Here is a 16,711-nt window from a genome sequence, read left to right on the forward strand (position 1 = left end):
ATTTAAGTACTGTCAGAGCCCCAAAAGAAATGGAGAAGAGAGCAGAAAAGAGTACTGCTGGTGCAGTTCCTGCTGGGATTGTGTCTGATTTGGAAGGCATTGATATGTCTGTAATGCCAGAAGAAGCTAGTATGGGAACTGTTAGTGAATCCATTTTGTCGGAAATGAGTGAGCAGGAAAGTTCTATAATGGAGGAGGAGATGGAAAAGAAAAAACCCAGAAGAGAAGACAGTGAAAATCTGGCAGGGGAGAGTGATAAAGTTAAGTTAAGAGAGCTAAAGTACAGGAAGAGGTGAACAAGAAGAAAAAAAGAGTTGTGTCTGCAATAAGAGTTGTTGGTTATACAGAAGAGAAAAAAAGGTGGCTTTTGCGTGCTGGTTTTTTAAGAATTAAGAACCAGGAGGAGTTTTTTGAAGTCCCAGAAGATACTTTTGAGGACTCTGAGGCAAAAGAAAATATGTCTCACATGCTTGAGACTGTGGAAGTGTCAGACTAAAATGGCCACTGATTGCTTTGTTTGGGGTGTGGTTGATGTTTTTTAGGAGGGAAAAAGTAGGATAGAGTATTATTAACCGTGGAGTTTAGGCGTGGATTTCAAAGTTTCCTTTTGGAAACAGAACGGTTTTAATACACCACTGAGTGGTTTAAAAAAAAAAAAAAATTGGCTTCCTGGGTGAAGACTAGTGCATGATGGTCCCAACAAAACTAGTAGTTTGAGCTTGACATTGATGGTGTGAAACCATCTGGTTCTCCCCCATCGATGTAAAAATTATTGAACATCGAAAATAACCCATCGATGGTTTATAAACATCGATGGCCGATGGCCATCCCTAATGAGAATTGCATCAACCAATCAGATGGTCTAATTTCCAAACTAATTTGCATAAGGAATTTATTTGCGCTCCATAACTTACTTAGGTCCTTCCTCACCCTAGTCTAATTGAAAACGGCATGATGGTTCCATCAAAAGTTGTAAAATAGAAAACTGTTGACTGACAGTACATAAACCAATCGGAATGGATAGTTTTGAATGAGTATTAATGATGGCCATTGTTGCCTTTGCCGTCGATGTTGTTACATATCAGTGGTCATCCATTGTATTTGACTGACTGGCCTGTGGGCCAATCAGAATATGGGGTTGGGGCTTCACTGGTGTCGTGGGTGGAGCTATGCTCCGTGTCCCAGGAAATAGCAAAACAAAACTAGTCGTTTGAGCTAGACATTGATGGTGTGAAACCATCTGGTTCTCCCCCATCGATGTAAAAACTATTGAACATCGACCATAACTCATAGATGTTTTATAAATATTGAGGTTCATCCCTAATGAGAATTGCATCAACCAATCAGATGGTCTAATTTCCAAACTAATTTGCATAAGGAATGTATTTGCTCTCCATAACTTACTTAGGTCCTTCCTCACCCTAGTCTAATTGAAAACCTACAATACCAGCCAAAGATGGTTGATAACAAGAACATTCTTGAACAATTGGCTGCCTGGTAGAAGACTGTTGCATGATGGTACTATCAATAGTAGTAAAATAGAAAAATGTTGATTGACATACATAAACCAAATGGAATGGATTGTTTTGAATGAGTATTAATGATGGCCATTGTTGCCTTTGCCATCAATGTTTTTACATATTAGTGGTCATCCATTGCATTTGACTGACTGGCCTGTGGGCCAATCAGAATATGGGGGCGGGGCTTCACTGGTGTCATGGGTGGAGCTATGCTCCGTGTACCAGGAAATAGCAAAACAAAACTAGTCGTTTGAGCTAGACATTGATGGTGTGAAACAATCTGGTTCTGCCCCATCGATGTAAAAACTATTGAACATCGAAAATAACCCATCGATGGGTTATAACCATCGATGGTCGTTGGCCGATGGCCATCCCTAATGAGAATTGCATCAACCAATCAGATGGTCTAATTTCCAAACTAATTTGCATAAGGAATTTATTTGCTCTCCATAACTTACTTAGGTCCTTCCTCACCCTATTCTAATTGAAAACCTACAAAACCAGCCAAAGGTGGTGGATAACAAGAACATTCTTGACCAATTGGCTTCCTGGTTGAAGACTATTGCATGATGGTCCCATCAATAGTAGTAAAATAGAAAAATGTTGACTGACAGTACATAAAACAAATGGAATGGATTGTTTTGAATGAGTATTAATGATGGCCATTGTTGCCTTTGACATCGATGTTGTTACATGTCCATTGTATTTGACTGACTGGCCTGTGGGCCAATCAGAATATGGGGGGCGGGGCTTCACTGGTGTCGTGGGTGGAGCTATGCTCTGTGTACCAGGAAATAGCAATACAAAACTAGTAGTTTTAACTTGACATTGATGGTGTGAAACCATCTGGTTCTCCCCCATCGATGTCAAAACTATTGAACACCGACCATCACTCATAGATGTATTATAAATATTGAGGTATTGAGGGTCATCCCTAATGAGAATTGCATCAACCAATCAGATGGTCTAATTTCTAAACTAATTTGCATAAGGAATTTATTTGCTCTCCATAACTTACTTAAGTCCTTCCTCACCCTAGTCTAAATGAAAACCTATATAACCAGCCAAAGATGGTTGATGAGAAAAACTTTCTTGACCAATTGGCTGCCTGATTGAAGACCGTAGCATGATGGTCCCATCAAAAGTAGTAAAATATAAAACTGTTGACTGACAGTACATAAACAAATCGGTATGGATTGTTTTGAATGAGTATTAATGATGGCCATTGTTGCCTTTGCCATCAATGTTGTTACATATCAGTGGTCATCCATTGTATTTGACTGACTGGCCTGTGGGCCAATCAGAATATGGGGGCGGGGCTTCACTGGTGTCGTGGGTGGAGCTATGCTCCGTGTACCAGGAAATAGCAAAACAAAACTAGTAGTTTGAGCTTGACATTGATGGTGTGAAACCATCTGGTTCTCCCCCATCGATGTAAAAACTATTGAACATCGACCATAACCCATCGATGGTTTATAAACATCGATGACCGATGGCCATCCCTAATGAGAATTGCATCAACCAATCAGATGGTCTAATTTCTAAACTAATTTGCATAAGGAATTTATTTGCTCTCCATAACTTACTTAAGTCCTTCCTCACCCTAGTCTAAATGAAAACCTATATAACCAGCCAAAGTTGGTTGTTAACAAGAACATTCTTGAACAATTGGCTTTCTGATTGAAGACTATTGCATGATGGTCCCATCAAAAGAAGTAAAATTGAAAACTGTTGACTGACAGTACATAAACTAATCGAAATGGATTGTTTTGAATGAGTATTAATGATGGCCATTGTTGCCTTTGCAATCGATGTTGTTACATATCAGTGGTCATACATTGTATTTCACTGACTGGCCTGTGGGGGTGGGGCTTCACTGGTGTCGTGGGTGGATCTATGCTCCGTGTCCCAGGAAATAGCAAAACAAAACTAGTAGTTTGAGCTTGACATTGATGGTGTGAAACCATTTGGTTCTCCCCCATCGATGTAAAAACTATTGAACATCGAAAATAATCCATCGATGGTTTATAAACATCGATGCCCGATGGCCAGCACTAATGAGAATTGCATCAACCAATCAGATGGTCTAATTTCCAAACTAATTTGCATAAGGAATTTATTTGCTCTCCATAACTTACTTAGGTCCTTCCTCACCCTAGTCTAATTGAAAACCTACACAACCAGCCAAAGATGGTTGTTAACGGGAACATTCTTAATCAATTGGCTTCCTGGTTGAATACTATTGCACGATGGCCCCATCAAAAGTAGTAAAATTGAAAACTGTTGACTGACAGTACATAAACCGATCGAAATGGATTGTTTTGAATGAGTATTAATGATGGCCATTGTTGCCTTTGCAATCGATGTTGTTACATATCAGTGGTCATCCATTGTATTTCACTGACTGGCCTGTGGGCCAATAAGAATATGGGTGTGAGGCTATGCTCCGTGTCCCAGGAAATAGCAAAACAAAACTAGTAGTTTGAGCTTGACATTGATGGTGTGAAACCATCTGGTTCTCCCCCATCGATGTAAAAACTATTGAACATCGACCATAACCCATCGATGGTTTATAACCATCGATGGTCGTTGGCCGATGGCCATCCCTATTGAGAATTGCATCAACCAATCAGATGGTCTAATTTCCAAACTAATTTGCATAAGGAATTTATTTGCTCTCCATAACTTACTTAGGTCCTTCCTCACCCTAGTCTAATTGAAAACGGCATGATGGTCCCTTCAAAAGTAGTAAAATAGAAAATTGTTAACTGACAGTACATAAACCAATCGGAATGGATTGTTTTGAATGAGTATTAATGATGGCCATTGTTGCCTTTGCCATCGTTGTTGTTACATATCAGTGGTCATCCATTGTATTTGACTGACTGGCCTGTGGGCCAATCAGAATATGGGGTTGAAGCTTCACTGGTGTCATGGGTGGAGCTATGCTCCGTGTCCCAGGAAATAGCAAAACAAAACTAGTCGTTTGAGCTAGACAGTAATGGTGTAAAACAATCTGGTTCTCCCCCATCGATGTAAAAACTATTGAACATCGACCATAACCCATCGATGGTTTATAACCATCGATGGCCATCCCTAATGAGAATTGCATCAACCAATCAGATGGTCTAATTTCCAAACTAATTTGCATAAGGAATTTATTTGCTCTACATAACTTACTTAGGTCCTTACTCTTCCTAGTCTAATTGAAAACCTACAAAACCAGCCAAAGATGGTGGATAACAAGAGCATTCTTGACCAACTGTCTGAGCTTCGCAGCCTTTTGGCCCGGGCTGAGGTCTGGGCCTGAGGTTGTGAGGTTGGAAAACTTTTCTGTGGGATCTACTACGCTGAGGAGGTATCAACACCGCAGGAATTTTGAAGCATCATGGCTGGAACACCTGGACTGAAGAATTCAATCCGTTTTATCGTGCAAGAAAGAAGGAGGAGAGACTGCGGACTTTATCATCTCGTGAGGGAAGTTTTGGTGGAGCTGGCAGGAGTGGAGCTAAGTACAATTTTTTGTATCCAAGATTTTCCTAACCAGGGCATGTATGATGTCAGTTTTTTCGATGGGAAAGACAGTTACAAAGTTTATGAAATGTTAAAAGAGAAATATCTGGACCCTAAAATGGAGGGGATAGAAATGTTTCCCCTATTTACTGCACAAGAAGTCCCAATCACAGTACATGCTTACAATCCGTTTATGAACTATGATTTGTTACTTGCTTTCCTTGCAAGGTATTGCAGTTCGGTGAGAGGAGGGGAATTTTTGAAAAACAGTATGGGTATCTTTAATGCCAAAAGAAAATTTTGGTGTAAACTAAGGAGGGATGAGAGATGTCCAGGTGGGGTAATGCATCCACCTGCAAATTTCACAATTGGAGGCAACAGGTGCTTCCTATATTACCCCACCCAACCCAGATTCTGCAGAAAATGTTTTGAATATGGCAACACAAGGGAAGAGTGTGAGAAAGGGAGAACCTGTAGAAACTGCAGAAAAGAGGGGCATGAAGCAAACCGGTGCCCAGAGGAACGCAAATGCGACCTCTGCGGGGAACCTGGACATTCTTTCAAAACATGCTCAGAATTCACCAAAGCTCGAAAAGAGCAAGGTGCTTGAAGATTAGCTGAGCAAGCTGAAAGAGAAGCCAGAGAGGCAGCATGCCAAATGGCTAAGGATACTCGCACAACGGAGGCTAAAAAGACATGTATAGCCCCGGTGCTTGTTGTGCAAAATGGAGTACAGATGGAGGTGGAGGCACAGGCTACACCAGATCCACAACAGCCAGTTAAGGCAATGCAAACTGCTGATACTGCAACTGACCACAGTGAGGAGCAGTTGAAAGTCTTTGCAGCTGAGGCTAGTCAACTCGTTACAGAGAATATTGAGAGTGATGAAAGCTCAGCTGAAAGTCAAAATTTTGATTTAGAGGATATTCAAAGTGCTGATACCTTATTGTCTGATGAGGAGTCTATAAAACTGAGGAAAGCAACTCCTGATGGAAGGGCTGTTAAAAAAGCCAGAATTGAAAGAGTTAAATACAGTTCCCCAGCAATTGAACCAGATGGTATGGATACTACCTTAAGTTCCGAAGACAATGCCAGTTCCCCATCTTCCACTGAATCTTCCAATATTTTTGGGGCATCCAAACAGTCAATCGCACGTTTGACTGGGAAGGAGAACTATGATGAAATTGGATGATGCTGATTTAAGTTGTGTTTTTGTAATCCAACTACCTTGAAATTATTTACGGGACTTCAAAATCTACCTATGCCTAATATTACAAGCAACATTAGCGTAAAAGTTGCAACATTAAATGTCAGGCTGATAACAAGCAGACCCAGGCGTGCTGCGGTTTTTGAAATATTAAAAAACTTAAAAGCTGATATAATTTGTGTACAGGAATGTGGGATTTCAGAGCCCATTAAAAAAGAAGAATGGGACAAAGGGGATAGTTTTTGGTCTGGGTCTTGTTTAAATAAAAATGATGGGGTGGGTATTGTAATAAATAATAGGGATATTATAGGGGAGGATTTTTTTGTGGTGGAAGAAGGGAGGTGTATTGTTGGGACTTTTAGTCTTAGAGGGTGGAGGTTTAGGATCATGTGTGCATATGCTCCTGCTTGTAAATTAGAAAGAAAGAAATTGTTTGATAAGATAAGGTTATTCCTTCCTGGAAGAACACCCCTTATGTTAATGGGGGATTTCAATTGTATAATTGAGAAAAGTGGGAGAGGATATGGAAGTACTAGGAGTGTTGATATAACCGGGAATATATTAAATCAGATTATTACGGATTTTTCCTTTATAGATGCAGCTGCGGTGTGTATGGGGAAGCCACCTCCACCAACGTATATTGCTGATAGAGGAGGCATAACTTCCAGAATTGACTATATTTTCATATCCAAAGGTATATCATGTATGAATGGAGAGCAGGTAAGAATGCCTTTTTCAGATCACGAATGCATTATATGTGAAGTCCAAGGGAATGTAAACAATGTATATGGTAGAGGTATATGGAAATTAAATGTTCGTTTGCTAGAAGACTGTGAAGTAAGGGATGATTTGGTTAAGATGTATACAATATGGAAGAGGAGAAAAAATGACTTTGCGAATATATTAGTATGGTGGGAGTGGCTGAAAGTTAGGATGAGGTGTTTTTTCAGAAAATGGGAAATCAAAAAAGTAAGGAAGGAAAGAATGAGGTATGAGGCATTATGTGTAAGAATGAGGTATCTTTACAAAATGAGAGATCTAGGATTTGACATGAGTGAAGAGATAGTGAAAGAAAGGTGTGTGTTAAACAACTATTTGGAAAATAGGGGGAAAAATATCATTTTTAGAGCGAAAGTTGAGCATCAAGAGAAAAATGAGAAATGTACAAGGTTTTTTTCCCGGAAAATATGTAAAAGGAAAAATGATATGGATGTATTAAGGAATGGAGAAGGAATGGATGTTAGTGGTGGTAAATTAACGGAAGAAGTAGTTAAGTTTTATAAAGAATTGTATGAAAGGAAAAGTATTGAAAGTGATATGGGAGATGAAGTTTTAAGTGTATTACAGAATGAAGTGAGTCAGGAAGATAAAAGTGTTTTGATGGAAGATATTGGTGTGGAAGAAGTAAAAATGGTGGTTATGAATGCAAGGAAAAACAAAACTCCTGGGCAAGATGGATTGCCAGTAGAGTTATATTGTATGTGTTGGGACATGTTGGGAAGTGATTTAGTGGAAGTATGCCAGTTTATGTGGATAAATGGTATAATTGGCAAGTCTATGGGTAAGGGTGTTGTAGTTTTAATATATAAAAAGAATGATAGAAGAGATCTGGGCAACTGGAGGCCTATAACTTTGTTAAATTCAGATTATAAAATATATTCAAAAATTTTGGCGAATCGAATGAGAAGTGTAATAGGAAAAATTGTGAATGAAGACCAAGTATGTGCTGTACCGGAACGTAAAATTAGTGATAATTTGATTTTATTAAGGGATATACTGAGAGATTGTAAAGATAGGAAACAAGGTTGTGTGGTTTTGAGTCTTGATTTTGAAAAAGCCTTTGATAAAGTTGCACATGAGTTTATGTTCAGAGTTTTGTTAAAAATGGGGTTTCCTGCTGGGTTTGTGGAAAGAGTAAGAAGTTTGTATGTTTTGGCATCGAGTCGTATATTGGTGAATGGGAATGTGAGTGAGGAGATCATGGTTAAATCAGGTGTAAGGCAGGGGTGTCCTGTGTCCCCTGTGTTGTTTATTTGTGTGATGGAGCCACTGTTACAAATGATTAGGTGTGATAAGGTTGTGAGAGGAGTACTTATACCTGGGAGTGGTGGTAAGAGTGCTAAAGTAATGGGGTACATGGATGATGTGGTAGTATTGTGTCAAAACCAAGCAGCCTTAAACAGGACAAGATTATTAGTGGGGTTTTTTTGTAATGCATCAGGCTTTAAAATTAATTGGGATAAAAGTAATTATAGAGTGTTTGGTGAAATTAATGTGGAAGTGAATGAGATTACAAGAGTGGTAGGGGGGATAAAGGTGTTGGGTTTAATTTTCGATGATAACTTAAAAGGTAATGATAGTTGGAATGAATGTAATAGGAAGATTATGAAGAAATTGGATTTCTGGAAATTAAGAAATTTATCAATGACAGGGAAAGTACTAGTTGTGAAGAGTGTGATTCTTCCCATAATATTGTATGTTGCATGTGTGTTTCCCCCCCCCAAATGGTGTTTTTAGAAAAATTGTAAGGAAATGTTTTGTTTTTCTGTGGGGTAGTAAAATGGAGTGGTTGAGACGTGAGAATGTGGTTAAATCTAGGATTAAAGGAGGGGGAAATTTTCCAAATTTTGATAGATTTATAGGAGTGAATTATGTGGCAATTGTGGCGAGATTGTTAAAGGGGAGTTCAAAAACCTCATATATGACAAAATACCTGGGTGGATGGATGTTGTGTGGGATTGGATGGATGAAGAGGTCTTTGAGTGTGCCAATGGCCTTCAGTTGCCCAGAATGGTATGTGTTTGTGGAGCGATTTATTAGGAAGAATGATTTGTTAAGTATGAGTATGGAAGATTTTATGGGGAGGAAGAAAATAATAAAGATTTTGAAAGACAGAGAAACTGTATGCAATATTGAATATTTGAGATTGAAAGAAGCAGAAGTGGTGTGGAAGAAAATGGAAATGGATGGGATGTCGAATAAACAAAAAGATGTGGTTTGGAAAGTTATGCATGGTGTCTTGCCTGTAAGAATGGTACTTAAAAAGAGAGATTTGACAAGAATAGAAATATGCCCGAGAGAAGAATGTGGAATAAATGAGACAGTATTGCATGTAATGTGGGGATGTGGTTTTGCTAAAAAAGTATGGAAGGGTATGAGTGGATTATGTAGAGAATTGTGTGGTGTAAATGGGATTTCATGGAGGTTGGCAATGTTTGGTTTGGGAGTAAATGGGAAAATAAAAGAAAGAGTGATGTGGCTATTAATGTGTTGTGTAATGGAAGTATTGTGGGATAATAGGAATATGTATGTGTATAAGAAAGAAGATAAAAGTGTAAATGATTGTATTAGGATGGTGTTGGGGAAATTGTATACATGTTATTTGTTTGATAAAGAAGGTGGAGGTGGAGGTGGTATGGATGCAGAGGGAGTGTGGAAAGTAAAGAAATGGATGCATGTTGTAAAATTTGTATAGTTTAGGGGAGAGGGGATATGGTATTGTGGTGCTTTTGATTGGTTCTTTGTAAGTTTTTTTCATTTCAAAAAAGCAAAATAAAACCAGTTGATGAAGGAGAAAAGTTTATCGCTCAGAAAGTCACGTGAGAGATAGTCTAAAGGGTAGACTATTTAAGCGATTGCTTTTACACCTGATGGTTTTATTAAAAAAAAAAGAAAAAAATTGGCCTCCTGGTTGAAGACTCTTGCATGATGGTCCCATCAATAGTAGCAAAATAGAAAAATGTTGGCTGACAGTACATAAATCAAACGGAATGGATTGTTTTGAATGAGTATTAATGATGGCCATTGTTGCCTTTGCCATCGATGTTGTTACATATCAGTGGTCATCCATTGTATTTGACTGACTGGCCTGTGGGCCAATCAGAATATGGGGGCGGGGCTTCACTGGTGTCGTGGGTGGAGCTATGCTCCGTGTACCAGGAAATAGCAAACAAAACTAGTAGTTTGAGCTTGACATTGATGGTGTGAAAGCATCTGGTTCTCCCCAATCGATGTAAAAACTATTGAACATCGACCATAACCCATTGATGGTTTATAAACATCGATGGCCGATGGCCATCCCTAATGAGAATTGCATCAACCAATCAGATGGTCTAATTTCCAAACTAATTTGCATAAGGAATTTATTTGCTCTCCATAACTTACTTAGGTCCTTCCTCACCCTAGTCTAATTGAAAACCTACAAAACCAGCCAAAGATGGTGGATAACAAGAACATTCTTTACCAATTGGCTTCCTGGTTGAAGACTATTGCATGATGGTCCCATCAATAGTAGTTAAATAGAAAAATGTTGACTGACAGTACATAAACCAAACGGAATGGGTTGTTTTTAATGAGTATTAATGATGGCTATTGTTGCCTTTGCCATCGATGTTGTAACATATCAGTGGTCATCCATTGTATTTGACTGACTGGCCTGTGGGCCAATCAGAATATGTGTGTGGGGCTATGCTCCATGTCCAAGGAAATAGCAAAACAAAACTAGTAGTTTGAGCTTGACATTGATGGTGTGAAACCATCTGGTTCTCCCCCATCGATGTAAAAACTATTGAACATCGAAAATAACCCATCGATGGTTTATAAACATCGATGGCCATCCATAATGATAATTGCATCAACCAATCAGATGGTCTAATTTTCAAACTAATTTGCATAAGGAATTTATTTGCTCTCCATAACTTACTTAGGTCCTTCCTCATCCTAGTCTAATTGAAAACGGCATGATGGTCCCATCAAGAGTAGTGAAATAGAAAACTGTTGACTGACAGTACATATACCAATCGGAATGGATTGTTTTGAATGAGTATTAATGATGGCCATTGTTGCCTTTGCAATCGATGTTGTTACATATCAGTGGTCATCCATTGCATTTGACTGACTGGTCTGTGGGCCAATCAGAATATGGGGTTGGGGCTTCACTGGTGTCGTGGGTGGAGCTATGCTCCGTGTCCCAGGAAATAGCGAAACAAAACTAGTAGTTTGAGCTTGACATTGATGGTGTGAAACCATCTGGTTCTCCCCCATCGATGTAAAAACTATTGAACATCGAAAATAACCCATCGATGGTTTATAAACATCGATGGCCATCTCTAATGATAATTGCATCAACCAATCAGATGGTCTAATTTCCAAACTAATTTGCATAATGAATTTATTTGCTCTCCATAACTTACTTAGGTCCTTCCACAACCTAGTCTAATTGAAAACCTATAAAACCAGCCAAAGATGCTTGATGAGAAGAACATTCTTGACCAATTGGCTTCGTGGTTGAAGAAAATTGCGTGATGGTCCCATCAAAAGTAGTAAAATAGAAAACTGTTGACTGACAATACATAAACCAATCGGAATGGATTGTTTTGAATGAGTATTAATGATTGTCTTTGCCAACAATGTTTTTACATATCAGTGGTCATCCATTGTATTTGACTGACTAGCCTGTGGGCCAATCAGAATATGGGGGCGGGGCTATGCTCTGTGTCCCAGGAAATAGCAAAACAAAACTAGTAGTTTGAGCTTGACATTGATGGTGGGAAACCATCTGGTTCTCCCCCATCGATGTAAAAACTATTGAACATCGACCATAACCCATCGATGGTTTATAAACATCGATGGTCGATGGCCATCCCTAATGAGAATTGCATCAACCAATCAGATGGTCTAATTTCCAAACTAATTTGCATAAGGAATTTATTTGCTCTCCATAACTTACTTAGGTCCTTCCTCACCCTAGTCTAATTAAAAACCTACACAACCAGCCAAAGATGGTTGTTAAGAAGAATATTCTTGACCAATTGGCTTCCTGGTTGAAGACTATTGCATGATGGTCCCATCAATAGTAGTAAAATAGATAAATGTTGACTGACACTACATAAACCAATCGGAATGGATTGTTTTGAATGAGTATAAAAGATGGCCATTGTTGCCTTTGCAATTGATGTTGTTACATATCAGTGGTCATCCATTGTATTTCACTGACTGGCCTGTGGGCCAATAAGAATATGGGGGTGGGGCTTCACTGGTGTCGTGGGTGGAGCTATGCTCCGTGTCCCAGGAAATAGCAAAACAAAACTAGTAGTTTGAGCTTGGCATTGATGGTGTGAAACCATCTGGTTCTCCCCCATCGATGTAAAAACTATTGAACATCGAAAATAACCCATCGATGGTTTATAAACATCGATGGCCGATGGCCATCCCTAATGAGAATTGCATCAACCAATCAGATGGTCTAATTTCCAAATTAATTTGCATAAGGAATTTATTTGCTCTCCATAACTTACTAAGGTCCTTCCTCACCCTAGTCTAATTGAAAACCTACACAACCAGCCAAAGATGGTTGTTAACAAGAATATTCTTGACCAATTGGCTTCCTGGGTGAAAACTATTGCATGATGGTCGCATCAAAAGTAGTAAAATTGAAAACTGTTGACTGACTGTATATAAACCAAACGGAATGGGTTGTTTTGAATGAGTATTAATGATGGCCTTTCTTGCCTTTGCAATTGATGTTGTTACATATCAGTGGTCATCCATTGTATTTCACTGACTGGCCTGTGGGCCAATAAGAATATGGGGGTGGGGCTATGCTCCGTGTCCCAGGAAATAGCAAAACAAAACTAGTAGTTTGAGCTTGACATTGATGGTGTGAAACCATCTGGTTCTCCCACATCGATGTCAAAACTATTGAACATAGACCATAACCCATCGATGGTTTATAAACATCGATGGCCGATGGCCATCCCTAATGAGAATTGCATCAACCAATCAGATGGTCTAATTTCCAAACTAATTTGCATAAGGAATTTATTTGCTCTCCATAACTTATTTTGGTCCTTCCACACCCTAGTCTAATTGAAAACCTAGAAAACCAGCCAAAGATGGTTGTTAACAAGAACATTCTTGACCAATTGGCTTCCTGGTTGAAGACTTTTGCATGATGGTCCCATCAAAAGTAGTAATATAGAAAACTGTTGATTGACAATACATATCTCAATCGGAACGGATTGTTTTGAATGAGTATTAATGATGGCCATTGTTGCCTTTGCAATCGATGTTGTTACATATCAGTGGTCATACATTGTATTTCACTGACTGGCCTGTGGGGGTGGGGCTATGCTCCGTGTCCCAGGAAATAGCAAAACAAAACTAGTAGTTTGAGCTTGACATTGATGGTGTGAAACCATCTGGTTCTCCCCAATCGATGTAAAAACTATTGAACATCGAAAATAACCCATCGATGGTTTATAAACATCGATGGCCGATGGCCATCCCTAATGAGAATTGCATCAACCAATCAGATGGTCTAATTTCCAAATTAATTTGCATAAGGAATTTATTTGCTCTCCATAACTTACTTAGGTCCTTCCTCACCCTAGTCTAATTGAAAACCTACACAACCAGCCAAAGATGGTTGTTAACAAGAATTTGCTTGACCAATTGCTTTTCTGGGTGAAGACTATTGCATGATGGTCCCATCTAAAGTAGTAAAATTGAAAACTGTTGACTAACTGTACATATACCAATCGGAATGGATTGTTTTGAATGAGTATTAATGATGGCAATTGTTGCCTTTGCAATCGATGTTGTTAGATATCAGTGGTCATCCATTGTATTTCACTGACTGGCCTGTGGGCCAATAAGAATATGGGTGTGGGGCTTCACTGGTGTCGTGGGTGGAGCTATGCTCCGTGTCCCAGGAAAAAGCAAATCAAAACTAGTAATTTGAGCTTGACATTGATGGTGTGAAACCATCTTTTTCTCCCCCATCGATGTAAAAACTATTGAACCTCGAAAATAACCCATCGATGGTTTATAAACATCGATGGCCGATGGCCATCCCTAATGAGAATTGCATCAACCAATCAGATGGCCTAATTTCCAAACTAATTTGCATAAGGAATTTATTTGCTCTCCATAACTTACTTAGGTCCTTCCTCACCCTAGTCTAATTGAAAACCTACAAAACCAGCCAAAGATGGTTGTTAACAAGAATATTCTTGACCAATTGGCTTCCTGGGTGAAGACTATTGCATGATGGTCCCATCAAAAGTAGTAAAATTGAAAACTGTTGACTGACTGTACATAAACCAATCGCAATGGATTGTTTTAAATGAGTATTAATGATGGCCATTGTTGCCTTTGCAATCAATGTTGTTACATATCAGTGGTCATCCATTGTATTTCACTGACTGGCCTGTGGGCCAGTAAGAATATGGGGGTGGGGCTATGCTCCGTGTCCTAGGAAATAGCAAAACAAAACTAGTAGTTTGAGCTTGACATTGATGGTGTGAAACCATCTGGTTCTCCCCCATCGATGTAAAAACTATTGAACATCGAAAATAACCCATCGATGGTTTATAAACATCGATGCCCGATGGCCATCCCTAATGAGAATTGCATCAACCAATCAGATGGTCTAATTTCCAAACTAATTTGCATAAGGAATTTATTTGCTCTCCATAACTTACTTTGGTCCTTCCACACCCTAGTCTAATTGAAAACGTAGAAAACCAGCCAAAGATGGTTGTTAACAAGAACATTCTTGACCAATTGGCTTCCTGGTTGAAGACTTTTGCATGATGGTCCCATCAAAAGTAGTAATATAGAAAACTGTTGATTGACAATACATATCCCAATCGGAACGGATTGTTTTGAATGAGTATTAATGATGGCAATTGTTGCCTTTGCAATCGATGTTGTTACATATCAGTGGTCATCCATTGTATTTCACTGACTGGCCTGTGGGCCAATCAGAATATGGGGGTGGAGCTATGCTCCGTGTCCCAGGAAATAGCAAAACAAAACTAGTAGTTTGAGCTAGACATTGATGGTGTGAAACCATCTGGTTCTCCCCCATCGATTTAAAAACTATTGAACATCGAAAATAACCCATCGATGGTTTATAAACATCGATGCCCGATGGCCATCCCTAATGAGAATTGTATCAACCAATCAGATGGTCTAATTTCCAAACTAATTTGCATAAGAAATTTATTTTCTCTCCATAACTTACTTAGGTCCTTCCTCACCCTAGTCTAATTGAAAACCTACACAACCAGCCAAAGATGGTTGTTAACAAGAACATTCTTGACCAATTGGCTTCCTGGGTGAAGACTATTGCACGATGGTCAAATCAAAAGTAGTATAATTGAAAACTGTTGATTGACAGTACATATACCAATCGGAATGGATTGTTTTGAATGAGTATAATTGATGGCCATTGTTGCCTTTGCAATCGATGCTGTTACATATCAGTGGTCATCCATTGTATTTCACTGACTGGCCTGTGGGCCAATCAGAATATGGGGGTGGAGCTATGCTCCGTGTCCCAGGAAATAGCAAAACAAAACTAGTAGTTTGAGCTTGACTTTGATGGTGTGAAACCATCTGGTTCTCCCCCATCGATGTAAAAACTATTGAACATCGAAAATAACCCATCGATGGTTTATAAACATCGATGCCCGATGGCCATCCCCAATGAGAATTGCATCAACCAATCAGATGGTCTAATTTCCAAATTAATTTGCATAAGGAATTTATTTGCTCTCCATAACTTACTTAGGTCCTTCCTCACCCTAGTTTAATTGAAAACCTACACAACCAGCCAAAGAGGGTTGTTAACAAGAATATTCTTGACCAATTGGCTTCCTGGGTGAAGACTATTGCATGATGGTCCGATCCAAAGTAGTAAAATTGAAACATGTTGACTGACAGTACATAAACCAATCTGAATGTATTGTTTTGAATGAGTATTAATGATGGCCATTGTTGCCTTTGCAATTGATGGTGTTACATATCAGTGGTCATCCATTGTATTTCACTGACTGGCCTGTGGGCCAGTAAGAATATGGGGGTTGGGCTATGCTCCGTGTCCTAGGAAATAGCAAAACAAAACTAGTAGTTTGAGCTTGACATTGATGGTGTGATTCCATCTGGTTCTCCCCCATCGATGTAAAAACTATTGAACATCGAAAAAAAGCCATCGATGGTTTATAACCATCGATGGCCGATGGCCATCCCTAATGAGAATTGCATCAACCAATCAGATGGTCTAATTTCCAAACTAATTTGCATAATGAATTTATTTGCTCTCCATAACTTACTTAGGTCCTTCCACAACCTAGTCTAATTGAAAACCTACACAACCAGCCAAAGATGGTTGTTAACAAGAACATTCTTGACCAATTGGCTTCCTGGGTGAAGACTATCGCACGATGGTCAAATCAAAAGTAGTATAATTGAAAACTGTTGATTGACAGTACATATACCAATCGGAATGGATTGTTTTGAATGAGTATAATTGATGGCCATTGTTGCCTTTGCAATCGATGCTGTTACATATCAGTGGTCATCCATTGTATTTCACTGACTGGCCTGTGGGCCAATCAGAATATGGGGGTGGAGCTATGCTCCGTGTCCCAGGAAATAGCAAAACAAAACTAGTAGTTTGAGCTTG

The sequence above is a fragment of the Crinia signifera genome, chromosome 8 (assembly GCF_055691185.1).
Source record: "Crinia signifera chromosome 8, ASM5569118v1, whole genome shotgun sequence".
NCBI lineage: Eukaryota > Metazoa > Chordata > Amphibia > Anura > Myobatrachidae > Crinia > Crinia signifera.